The sequence below is a fragment of the Arachis stenosperma genome, chromosome 4 (assembly GCF_014773155.1).
Source record: "Arachis stenosperma cultivar V10309 chromosome 4, arast.V10309.gnm1.PFL2, whole genome shotgun sequence".
Classification (NCBI taxonomy): Eukaryota; Viridiplantae; Streptophyta; class Magnoliopsida; order Fabales; family Fabaceae; genus Arachis; species Arachis stenosperma.
The window spans coordinates 108,068,906-108,079,595 of NC_080380.1; the positions used below are offsets into that span (position 1 = coordinate 108,068,906).

The 10,690-nt window shown below is 37.7% G+C and overlaps 1 non-coding gene across 1 annotated transcript; it reads right to left on the reverse strand.

The window, feature by feature from the left end:
• Positions 1–10,272: 10,272 nt before the first annotated feature.
• On the reverse strand, positions 10,273–10,380 carry LOC130978100 (small nucleolar RNA R71). The gene has a single exon (XR_009085763.1). It is a non-coding gene; the product is annotated as a small nucleolar RNA R71 (small nucleolar RNA).
• Positions 10,381–10,690: the final 310 nt, after the last annotated feature.

Sequence of the window (10,690 nt, forward strand, 5' to 3'; positions counted from 1 at the left end):
AGGTGATCTCTAGTAGCGAGTAATTGTTGGATTTTACCCCTAATCTCATTGGGTAAGGTAAGATTTACTAAACCCTTATGTTTAGTTATTTTTGTGTATCCTAGACTTGATGTTTGTATGTTATATGATGTTAGTTTGAGCTTTGGTGCTTGTTGGAGTTGGCTTGGCTTTTGGGAAGCTTGTTTGGACTCAAAGTGGTGTTTTGTGCATATTGAAAATCGGCCAAGGTATGGTTTCGGTTTTCTTTATGTAATATGTAATGTTTTGTGAACCTTAGACTAGTTGACCTTAAGATAGGATGAATGTTTTGGGTGTATGTTTAATTGTATGTGATTTTGATGTTTGAAGATAAATTGTATAATGATGATGATGATATGGAGTTTTGGAATGAGAAATATATGAATTTGATGATGATTGTTGGTATTCAATGATTATGAAAGTTGATGATGAATGTGTGATTTATTGTTGTTAATGAGGGTTTGTTGATATGGTTGATGATTGATGATGATTATTGATGTTGTTGGTAATTGAAGGTGAGTGTTGAGATTGTTGATAAATGATATGGATTATGAAGTTAGGACGATGACAAATTTATGCTTGTATTGATGAGTGTTGAAGGAGTTGATAAATTGAGATATTAAGTGTTGGATGTGGTATAGTTGAATAATAATGGAATTTATAAGTTTTGAGGTGAATATTAGGTTGAAATTAGAGTTAGTTGAGGTGGGTATTAAATGGTTTAGATGATTGAATAGTTGATATGGTTGAGAAATGTTTGGTATGGATTCATGAGTGAATTTGGTATTGTGTTGAGTAGGCTTTGATTTGGTTTTAAGTTGAGAGTTGTGGTAATTTGAATTTTCAAGGTTTCGTAAAAATAGATTTTTGGTAAACTTTGACGGATCATAACTTGAGCCTCAAAGCTTAAAATTGCATGAAACTTGTTTTAAATTAAATATGAATTTGAGAACTTTAAATTGATATAAAGTTTGTAGAGAATGGATTTTTGTAAGAGAAGTTATGATCATTCAAAGTTTGGTGTTGAAATCTGAATTCTGTGAATGCTGCAGAATTTGTGATTTCTGATTTGTGTGCGCACGCACATACTGTGTGTTTTTGAAAGTGTGCGGACGCACAGCCTTGTGCGCACGCACACACAGGAGAAGGCTTGCTGATGAGAGCATTAGCACACCCTATGCGCACACACAACCAACGAAGTTTTGCAAGCTGTGCGCACGCACACATAGGAAGGTACACTCTGTTGAGGGCATTCGCACGTCTTGTGCGGATGAACAGAGTTAAAATTTTTACTACCTGTGCGTACGGATACCTCTATGCATACGCACACATTTGAAAACTTTCTGGGCGTGCACACGCACGCCCTTGTGCGTACGCACATGCCCTGTTTCTCAACTAAAATCTTCTTTTTAACTGCTTCACCTTTCCAACAAGCTCGTAAACTTCTGTGACACCTATTTAAAAATTTTTGGCTTGTTTTGGATGTTAAAAATAGAGAAGGCTATAAGTGAGTCTAGCTAGATACTTCTGGCAAAAGTTTATAAGACAAAGACTTAGGTTTCTGGAGTACTGAGGGTGATTTAGATGAGTGAGGTGGTAGAGTGCTGTAAAGACGATTGGGTATGATAAAATTGTGACGTTGAGGATTTGGCGATGAATTTGAGACATTGAGGATGAATGATTGTGGACTATGAGATGGATATAAACGGACTTGTGCTATGAGCAGTGACCTCTGAGAGTGAGATTGTGATTATGATATGCATTGTTATCCGTTGTAGGGGCTGTGGCAGTCTCTCGCCTACGTTCGAATGTGAGGGTTGAAGCTGCGCTTCTCACTCTTAATTATCGCTCTAGAGGAAGGTGGTAGGGCACTATTGAAGAACTGAAGATTGATGGTTTAGAAGTTATAGTAAACTCTCGTTGTAGGTATAGTTACTAAACCAAGCAATCAACCTTTCTTACAAACGTTTTGGTTGTCACAAGTAACAAACCCCTAAATAAATTGATAACCGAAGTATTTAAATGTCGGGTCGTCTTCTCAAGAAATTGCAGGGAGGTATGACTTATTATTGGCTATGAAAAAGGTAAAATTTAGGGGGTTTTGAGAATGAGGAACAAGTAATTTAAATGGCAGATAAAATAATTAAATAACTATAAAATAAATTCTTGGCAAGATATGAAAATTTGGAAGTCCTATCTTAGTTACTCCTATAAGAATGGAAGTTAATCCCACTTAGTTAACCTTTACGTAAGCAAGGGAAAGTCCAGTGAACCAATTGGTTAAAATTCCCAAGTCCTAGCCAACTCCTGAGGAAAGGCTAGAATTAGTGGAATTCAAATTAATTAGCCGACATAACAATCAATCATGAATAGTTGATAACTCAAGAGCTTCCAGTTAATCAATTAAAGCCAAGAATATAAAAAGCTAAATGAAAATCATAGATCTGAAAATACCTCAATTGTATTTAAATATAAATTTAAATCTAACATGGAAAGATTTATGAATCAAATGGGCAACATAAATAATAAACAGATAAAAGTATTAGAGTATCCAAAGTAGAAGAGAAACATAAATTAAAGAACATTGAACCTGTGATGAAAAAGTAATATTCCTAATTTCTAAAAATCCTAATCCTAAATTCCTAAGAGAGAGGAGAGAACCTCTCTCTCTAAAAACTACATCTAAAACTATGAAAAGTGAATTATGAAAGCATGATTATGAATGGATGCATTCCCCCACTTTATAGCCTCTAATCTGTGTTCTCTGGACCAAAAACTGGGTCAAAAACAGCCCAGAAATCGCTGATTGTGAAATCTGGTCCGTACAGGTCGCGGCAAAGTGACGCGGAGGCGTCATCCACGCGTCCACGCGGAATGAGATTCGCAGATGCAACGCGTCCGTGTGGAGTGTGCGTTCGCGTCACCTATCTGTACAGTCACTACGGCAAATTATATATCAAATCTAAGCCCCGGATGTTAGCTTTCCAACGCAAGTGAAACCGCATCATTTGGACCTTTGTAGCTCAAGTTATGATCGTTTTAGTGCGAGAGGGTCAGGTTGACAGCTTTTCAGTTCCTTCAACTTCTTGTATTCCTTCCACTTTTGCATGCTTCCTTTCCATCCTCTAAGCCATTCCTACCCTGTAATTCCTGAAATCACTTAACACACATATCAAGGCATCTAATGGTAATAAGAGAGGATTAAATAAAAGGAAATAAAAGCCAAAGAAGCATGTTTTCAATCATAGCACAAAATCGGGAAGGAGAATGTAAAACCATGCAAATCATATGAATAAGTGGGCAAAGGCTTGATAAAAACCACTCAATTGAGCACAAGATAAACCATAAAATAGTGGTTTATCAACCTTCCCACACTTAAACATTAGCATGTCCTCATGCTCAGCTCAAGAGAAGCTATAAAGAAGTGAAGAGGAATGATAGAGAGTATGCAATGCAACCTATCTATGTGAATGCAACTACATGCAGAATGTTTCTACCTACTTGGTTAAAAGTAAATAAGTTCTCCAAGACAAACATAAATCAGATTTCACTAATTCAAATTATACAATAAAAGACAAGTAAACTTGTAAGAAGATAGCTCATGAAAGCAGGGAACATAGAATTAAGCATTGGACCCTCACTGGTAGTGTATATGCACTCTAATCTCTCAAGTATCTAGGGTTAATCTCTCTACTCTTCTCTAGTCATGCTTTCTAAACTTTGTTCTTCATCTAACCAATCAACAAATATTTAATGTATACATACAAACATCATGAGGTATTTTTCAAGGTTGTAATGGGGCTAAGGTAAGGGTAAGGGTATATATATAAGGCTAAGTGAGCTAATAATTGAACCCTTGATTAGTCTAAGATTTCACCTAACACATACATACTCTATATAATCTAGAAATCTTGCCTAGCTGCCCAATTTTCCCACTTGTGTGTTACGTACTCATGCACCAATTTTTTTTATTTTTGATTTTATCCTATGTGCATTGATTCTTTAATTTATGCCTTGGGGTAATTTTTTTGTCCCCTTATTTAATTACTTAATAATTTTTTTTTGAAATATAAGAATAATATATCAATGCACATGGTGTTTTAATTATTTTGATCTCACATGAGCATGCTCCCAAATTTCAAATAATTTATTCATTTTAATACCTTTTTCTTATCATCCCATGTTCCCATAAATTTCTCCACACTTAGTTGATACACAATTTCTATCTTAAGCTAACCAAGGATTCAACTTGGGATTTTTAATTTGTTTTTCTGCTTAAGGCTAGTAATGTGGTTATAGAACAGAAGGGGATTAAAAGGCTCAAGGGGGCTAACAAGGGTGATGTAAAAGGTAGGCTTATTTGGGATAAGTGAATAAAAATTCAAATAATGGCCTCAATCATATGCAGGTATGTATCTACATTCTATATTGGACATATAGACTGAAACAAAGTAAAGATTACAATCATAGAGAAGAAAAAACACACAAGAATAAAATTTTATGGTTAAATAATGTAACCATACAATTAAGCTCAAAATCTCACAGGTTGTGTGTTCTTTGGCTCAAAAATCATGTTCCAAATACAACTTCCAAACAAGTTTAACACAAATTTTTCGATTTAAATTAGTGAAATACTATAAAAATTTCTTGAACCAAGTAGTAACTAAATGCATAAAATCAAACAAATATGCAATCAAATATGCAAATGCAACAATGAACAAACAAAGAAAATAGAATATTGGTGTTGAAAAGAAGGTAACTAACTAACCCGCGGAGATCGGTATCGACCTCCCCACACTTAAAGATTACACCGTCCTCGGTGCATGCTAAGTTGTGCAAGTGGATGGGGGTTGAGGTTCCTCAACAGGTGCTTTGTTTTGTTCGTTTCCTTGCCGGTGGTTTGGGAGTAGCTTTCTCTTTACCTTTCTTGGTGGCCATCCTGAAAGGAAACGAGGAAAGACATTAGCATTCGAGGGTTATAGCAAGGAAAAGAATAGGAAAGGTGGTAATCAATGCACAGGTATGGATAATGATTTGAACACATGGTCATGACTACATGTGGCAAATCAACAATGGAAATATAGCAAGTGCATGTGAGAAAAATTGAATGCAAGGTGTTTATTGGCATGCCGGTAAAGGGCATGAGTAGCATAGGTCAAGCATTCAATGTCCAAATTAGATTACCAAGTCTCTCAAATTAATAATATGTTTGTAAAAACAATTATATTTAAATAATAAAATAGAGAAGGGGTTATGTGAAAAGCACGCATTTAGAGTAGTAGATTTAAAAGAAATCTAAAAATAGTGCAAAATGCCATATGGGAATTTTCACAAACACAAAGCATGCATAGTAAATAAGGTATGGAAAATATTAATTAGAACATGCAAGCACCCTTATAATAATATATAATTGTTTAAACAAATCCCAAATAATCCATAAGCAAAATATGGGAAATAATGACCCAAATAAATTTCCAACACTAATTAAAAGAAAAAAAGAAAGAAAAATAAAGGAAGGATGAAAGAAATAAGAAGGGAAAGAAAAGATTTAGATTTGGGGCAGAAAAGAGAAGATATCTTGGCTGATCTGGATAAGTTGTGCGGCGCAGGCGACGCGAACGCGTGAGTAACGCGTTCGCGCGGTTGGCGCTATTATCAAGTGACGCGGCCGCGTGGGGCACGCGGTCGCGTGAGTGAATTCGTGCTACTAGCGCGAGAGCAGCCGCGCACTCGCGCAACTTTTTGTTTGAAACTCATTTTGCCAAGATTTTGGGTGACGCGGCCGCGTGGGTGACGCGATCGCGTGAGAGGCCATATTACGGGGATTGACACGGACGCGTGGGACACGCGTTCGCGTGGCAGGGCTTGTGCTGCTAGCACGAGTCCAGCCTAATTCTAGCTCAACTTTCGGCCATACAACCCGTTTTACATCGATTTGGAGGCACGCGTTCGCGTGGGTGACGCAGACGCGTGGGAGGCATTTTTCCCACATGACGCGGACACGTCAGCGATGCGGTCGCGTGGATCAATTTGTGCCAAAGGCACGCCTCCAGCCACGCTCTCGCGTGACTCTTTGTTCAATTATCCTTTCTTCAAAATGCACTGGTGACGCGGAGGCGTTAGCGACGCGCTCGCATCGCATGCGGATTTTTTTTATGCAATATGCAGAATGAAAAATGCAATGAATGATATGCAAAAATTCCAGGTTCAATCAAAATTCAAAAATAGACAAAAATTCAAACTAAAGAAGAAACGATCATACCATGGTGGGTTGTCTCCCACCCAGCACTTTTAGTTAAAGTCCTTAAGTTGGACATTTGGCGAGCTTCTTGTTATGGTGGCTTGTGCTTGTATTCATGCAAGAATCTCCACCAGTGTTTGGAATTCCAACAGCCTCCGGGGTCTCAAACTAGGCACAGAGAGCCTTCAAGCAAGCTAAAGCAAGTAACAAGGCCCCAAGAGTATTGATTTCTGGATTGAATTCCGGGGTCCCAAACCTTGCTTTTGTACCCGTCTTCTTGTTGAGCAATATTGTTCCATCCGGGTGGTAAGTGATGAGCGGATAATTTATACGCTTTTTGGCATTGTTTTTAGTATGTTTTTAGTATGATCTAGTTAGTTTTTAGTATATTTTTATTAGTTTTTAGTTAAAATTCACTTTTCTGGACTTTACTATGAGTTTGTGTGTTTTTCTGTGATTTCAGGTATTTTCTGGCTGAAATTGAGGGACCTGAGCAAAAATCTGATTCAGAGACTGAAATGGACTGCAGATGCTGTTGGATTCTGACCTCCCTGCACTCGAAGTGGATTTTCTGGAGCTACAGAAGCCCAATTGGCACGCTCTCAACGGCGTTGGAAAGTAGACATCCTGGGATTTCCAGCAATATATGATAGTCCATACTTTGCCAAGATTTGATAGCCCAAACCGGAGTTCAAAGTCACCTTCAGAATTCCCAGCGTTAAACGCCGGAACTGGCACCAAAGTGGGAGTTAAACGCCCAAACTGGCACAAAAGCTGGCGTTTAACTCCAAGAAGAGTCTCTACACGAAAATGCTTCAATGCTCAGCCCAAGCACACACCAAGTGGGCCCGGAAGTGGATTTTTATGTCATTTACTCATCTCTGTACACCCTAGGCTACTAGTTCTCTATATATAGGACCTTTTACTATTGTATTTTCATCTTCTGATCTTTGGAATCTGTTGATCTTTAGATTTTTTGATCACTTTGGGAGGCTGGCCATTCGGCCATGCCTAGACCTTGTTCTTATGTATTTTCAACGGTGAAGTTTCTACACACCATAGATTAAGGTGTGGAGCTCTGCTGTACCTCGAGTATTAATGCAATTACTATTGTTCTTCTATTTAATTCCGCTTGTTCTTGTTCTATGATATCACTTGTTCTTCAACTTGATGAATGTGATGATCCGTGACACTCATCATCATTCTCACCTATGAATGTGTGACTGACAACCACCTCCGTTCTACCTTAGATTGGGTGGATATCTCTTGGATTCTTTAACCGGAATCTTCGTGGTATAAGCTAGAACTGATGGCGGCATTCAAGAGAATCCGGAAGGTCTAAACCTTGTCTGTGGTATTCTGAGTAGGATTCAATGATTGAATGACTGTGACGAGCTTCAAACTCCTGAGGGCGGGGCGTTAGTGACAGACGCAATAGAATCACTGGATTCTATTCCGGCCTGATTGAGAACCGACAGATGGATAGCCGTGCCGTGATAGGGTGCGTTGAACATTTCCACTTAGAGGATGGGAGGTAGCCACTGACAACGGTGAAACCCTTGCATACAGCTTGCCATGGAATGGAGTAAGAAGGATTGGATGAAGACAGTAGGAAAGCAGAGAGACGGAAGGGACCAAGCATCTTCATACGCTTATCTGAAATTCCTACCAATGAGTTACATAAGTATCTCTATCTTTATCTTTATGTTTTATTCATCATCTATACCCATTTGAGTCTGCCTGACTAAGATTTACAAGGTGACCATAGCTTGCTTCATACCAACAATCTCCGTGGGATCGACCCTTACTCGCGTAAGGTTTATTACTTGGACGACCCAGTGCACTTGCTGGTTAGTTGTGCGAAGTTGTGATAAAGAGTTGAGATTGCAATGAGCGTACCATGTTGATGGCGCCATTGATGATCACAATTTCGTGCACCAAGTTTTTGGCGCCGTTGCCGGGGATTGTTTCGTGTATGGACAACTGACGGTTCATCTTGTTGCTTAGATTAGGTATTTTTCTTCAGAGTTCTTAAGAATGAATTCTAGTGTTTCAAGGTGATGTTCTTATCATCACCAAAGCTGATTGATCCTCATCAATTTAGCTCTTGAATGCAATGTCCTGCTGAAGCTTGGCTAGCCATGTCTAATCCCTTTAGACTGAAGCTTTAGACTAACATTGCATGATTCCTGGGATTCTCATTAAGAATTTTGATACCTTTATTTTCTTTTCCACTTAATTTTCGAAAAATCAAAAAAATTACAAAGTCATAAAAACCAAAAATATTTCTTGTTTAAGTCTAGTGTCTCATTTTAAGTATGGTGTCAATTGCATGTTTCTGTTCTTCATGCATTTTTCGAATTTATGCATGTGTCTTCATTAATCTTCAAGTTGTTCTTGATGATTTCCTTGTTTTGATCTTTGAATTCTATTGACTTGAGTATTTCTGTTGTTTGTCATATGCATTCTCATTTTGTTAGTGTCAATAGTATACAAACTGCTAAGTTTGGTGTCTTGCATGCATTGTTATTTGATTTTAGTTGCATTCTGATTATTAAAAATCCAAAAAAATTTTTAATTTGTGTCTTTTCAAGTCAATAATACAGATAATTGAAGATTCAGAACATACAGCAGAGGAATTACACAGAAAAAGCTGGGCGTTCAAAACGCCCCGTGAAGAAGGACAGACTGGCATTTAAACGCCAGCCAGGGTGCCTGGTTGGGCGTTTAACGCCCAAAAAGGTAGTGCATTGGGCGTTAAACGCCAGAATGTGCACCATTCTGGGCGTTTAACGCCAGGATGGCACAAGAGGGAAGATTTAGTTTTCAAATCAATTTTTTCCAAGTTTTCAAAGTTTTTCAAAATCAAATCTTTTTCAAATCATATCTTTTCAATCAAATCTTTTTCAAAATCAATTTCTTTCCTTTTTCAAAGATACTTGCTAACAATTAATGATTTGATTGAACATTTTAAGTATGTTGCCTTTTCTGTTGAGAAAGGTTTAATGTTTGAATCATATCTTTTCTTGTTAGCCAAGTCATTAATTTTAAAATCAAATCTTTTTTAAAATTGTTTTCAAATCATATCTTTTCAATCATATCTTTTTAAAAGCATAACTTTTCAATCATATCTTTTTAACTTCTAATTTCAAAATCTTTTTCAAAAATCACTTGATTTCTTTTCCACTTTTAGTTTTCGAAAATCAATTAAAGTTTTTCAAAATGTTTTTTTAAAATCTTTTTAACTTAATTTTTGAAAAAAAAAACTCTTCCCCTCTTTTCACATCCTTCTACTTATGGAGTGACACTCCTCCTCAATGCACAATTCGAACTCTATCTCACTAAGTTCAAATTCTTCTACCTCTTCCTTCTATTTTTCTGTTCCTCTGACACCTCAAGAAATCTCTATACTGTGACATAGAGGATTCCATATTTTCTTGTTCTCTTCTCTTTCATATGAGCAGGAGCAAAGACAAAAGCATTCTTGTTGAGGCTGACCCTGAACCTGAAAGGACTTTGAAGCGAAAGCTAAGTGAAGCTAAGGCACAACTCTCTATAGAGGACCTAACAGAAATCTTCAAGGAAGAAGAACCCATGGCAGCCGAAAACAACAACAATGCAAACAATGCAAGGAAGGTGCTGGGTGACTTTACTGCACCTACTCCCGACTTCTATGGGAGAAGCATCTCTATCCCTGCCATTGGAGCAAACAACTTTGAGCAAACAACTTTGAGCTTAATCCTCAATTAGTTTCTCTAATGCAACAGAATTGCAAGTTCCATGGACTTCCATTGGAAGATCCTCATCAGTTCTTAGCTGAATTCTTGCAAATCTGTGACACTGTCAAGACCAATGGGGTTGACCCTGAGGTCTACAGACTTATGCTATTCCCTTTTGCTATAAGAGACAGAGCTAGGACATGGTTGGACTCACAACCTAAAGAAAGCCTGAACTCTTGGGAAAAGATAGTCAATGCCTTCTTGGCAAAGTTCTTTCCACCTCAAAAATTGAGTAAGCTTAGAGTGGAAGTCCAAACCTTCAGACAGAAGGAAGGAGAATCCCTCTATGAAGCTTGGGAAAGATACAAACAATTGATCAGAAAGTGTCCCTCTGATATGCTTTCTGAATGGAGCATCATAGGTATTTTATATGATGGTCTCTCTGAACTATCCAAGATGTCTTTGGATAGCTCTGCTGGAGGATCTCTTCATTTGAAGAAGACGCCTACAGAAGCTCAAGAGCTCATTAAAATGGTTGCAAATAACCAATTCATGTACACTTCTGAAAGGAATCCTGTGAACAATGGGACAAATCAGAAGAAAGGAGTTCTTGAGATAGATACTCTGAATGCCATATTAGCTCAGAACAAGATATTGACTCAGCAAGTCAATTTGATTTCTCAAAGTCTGTCTGGAATGCAAAATGCACCTG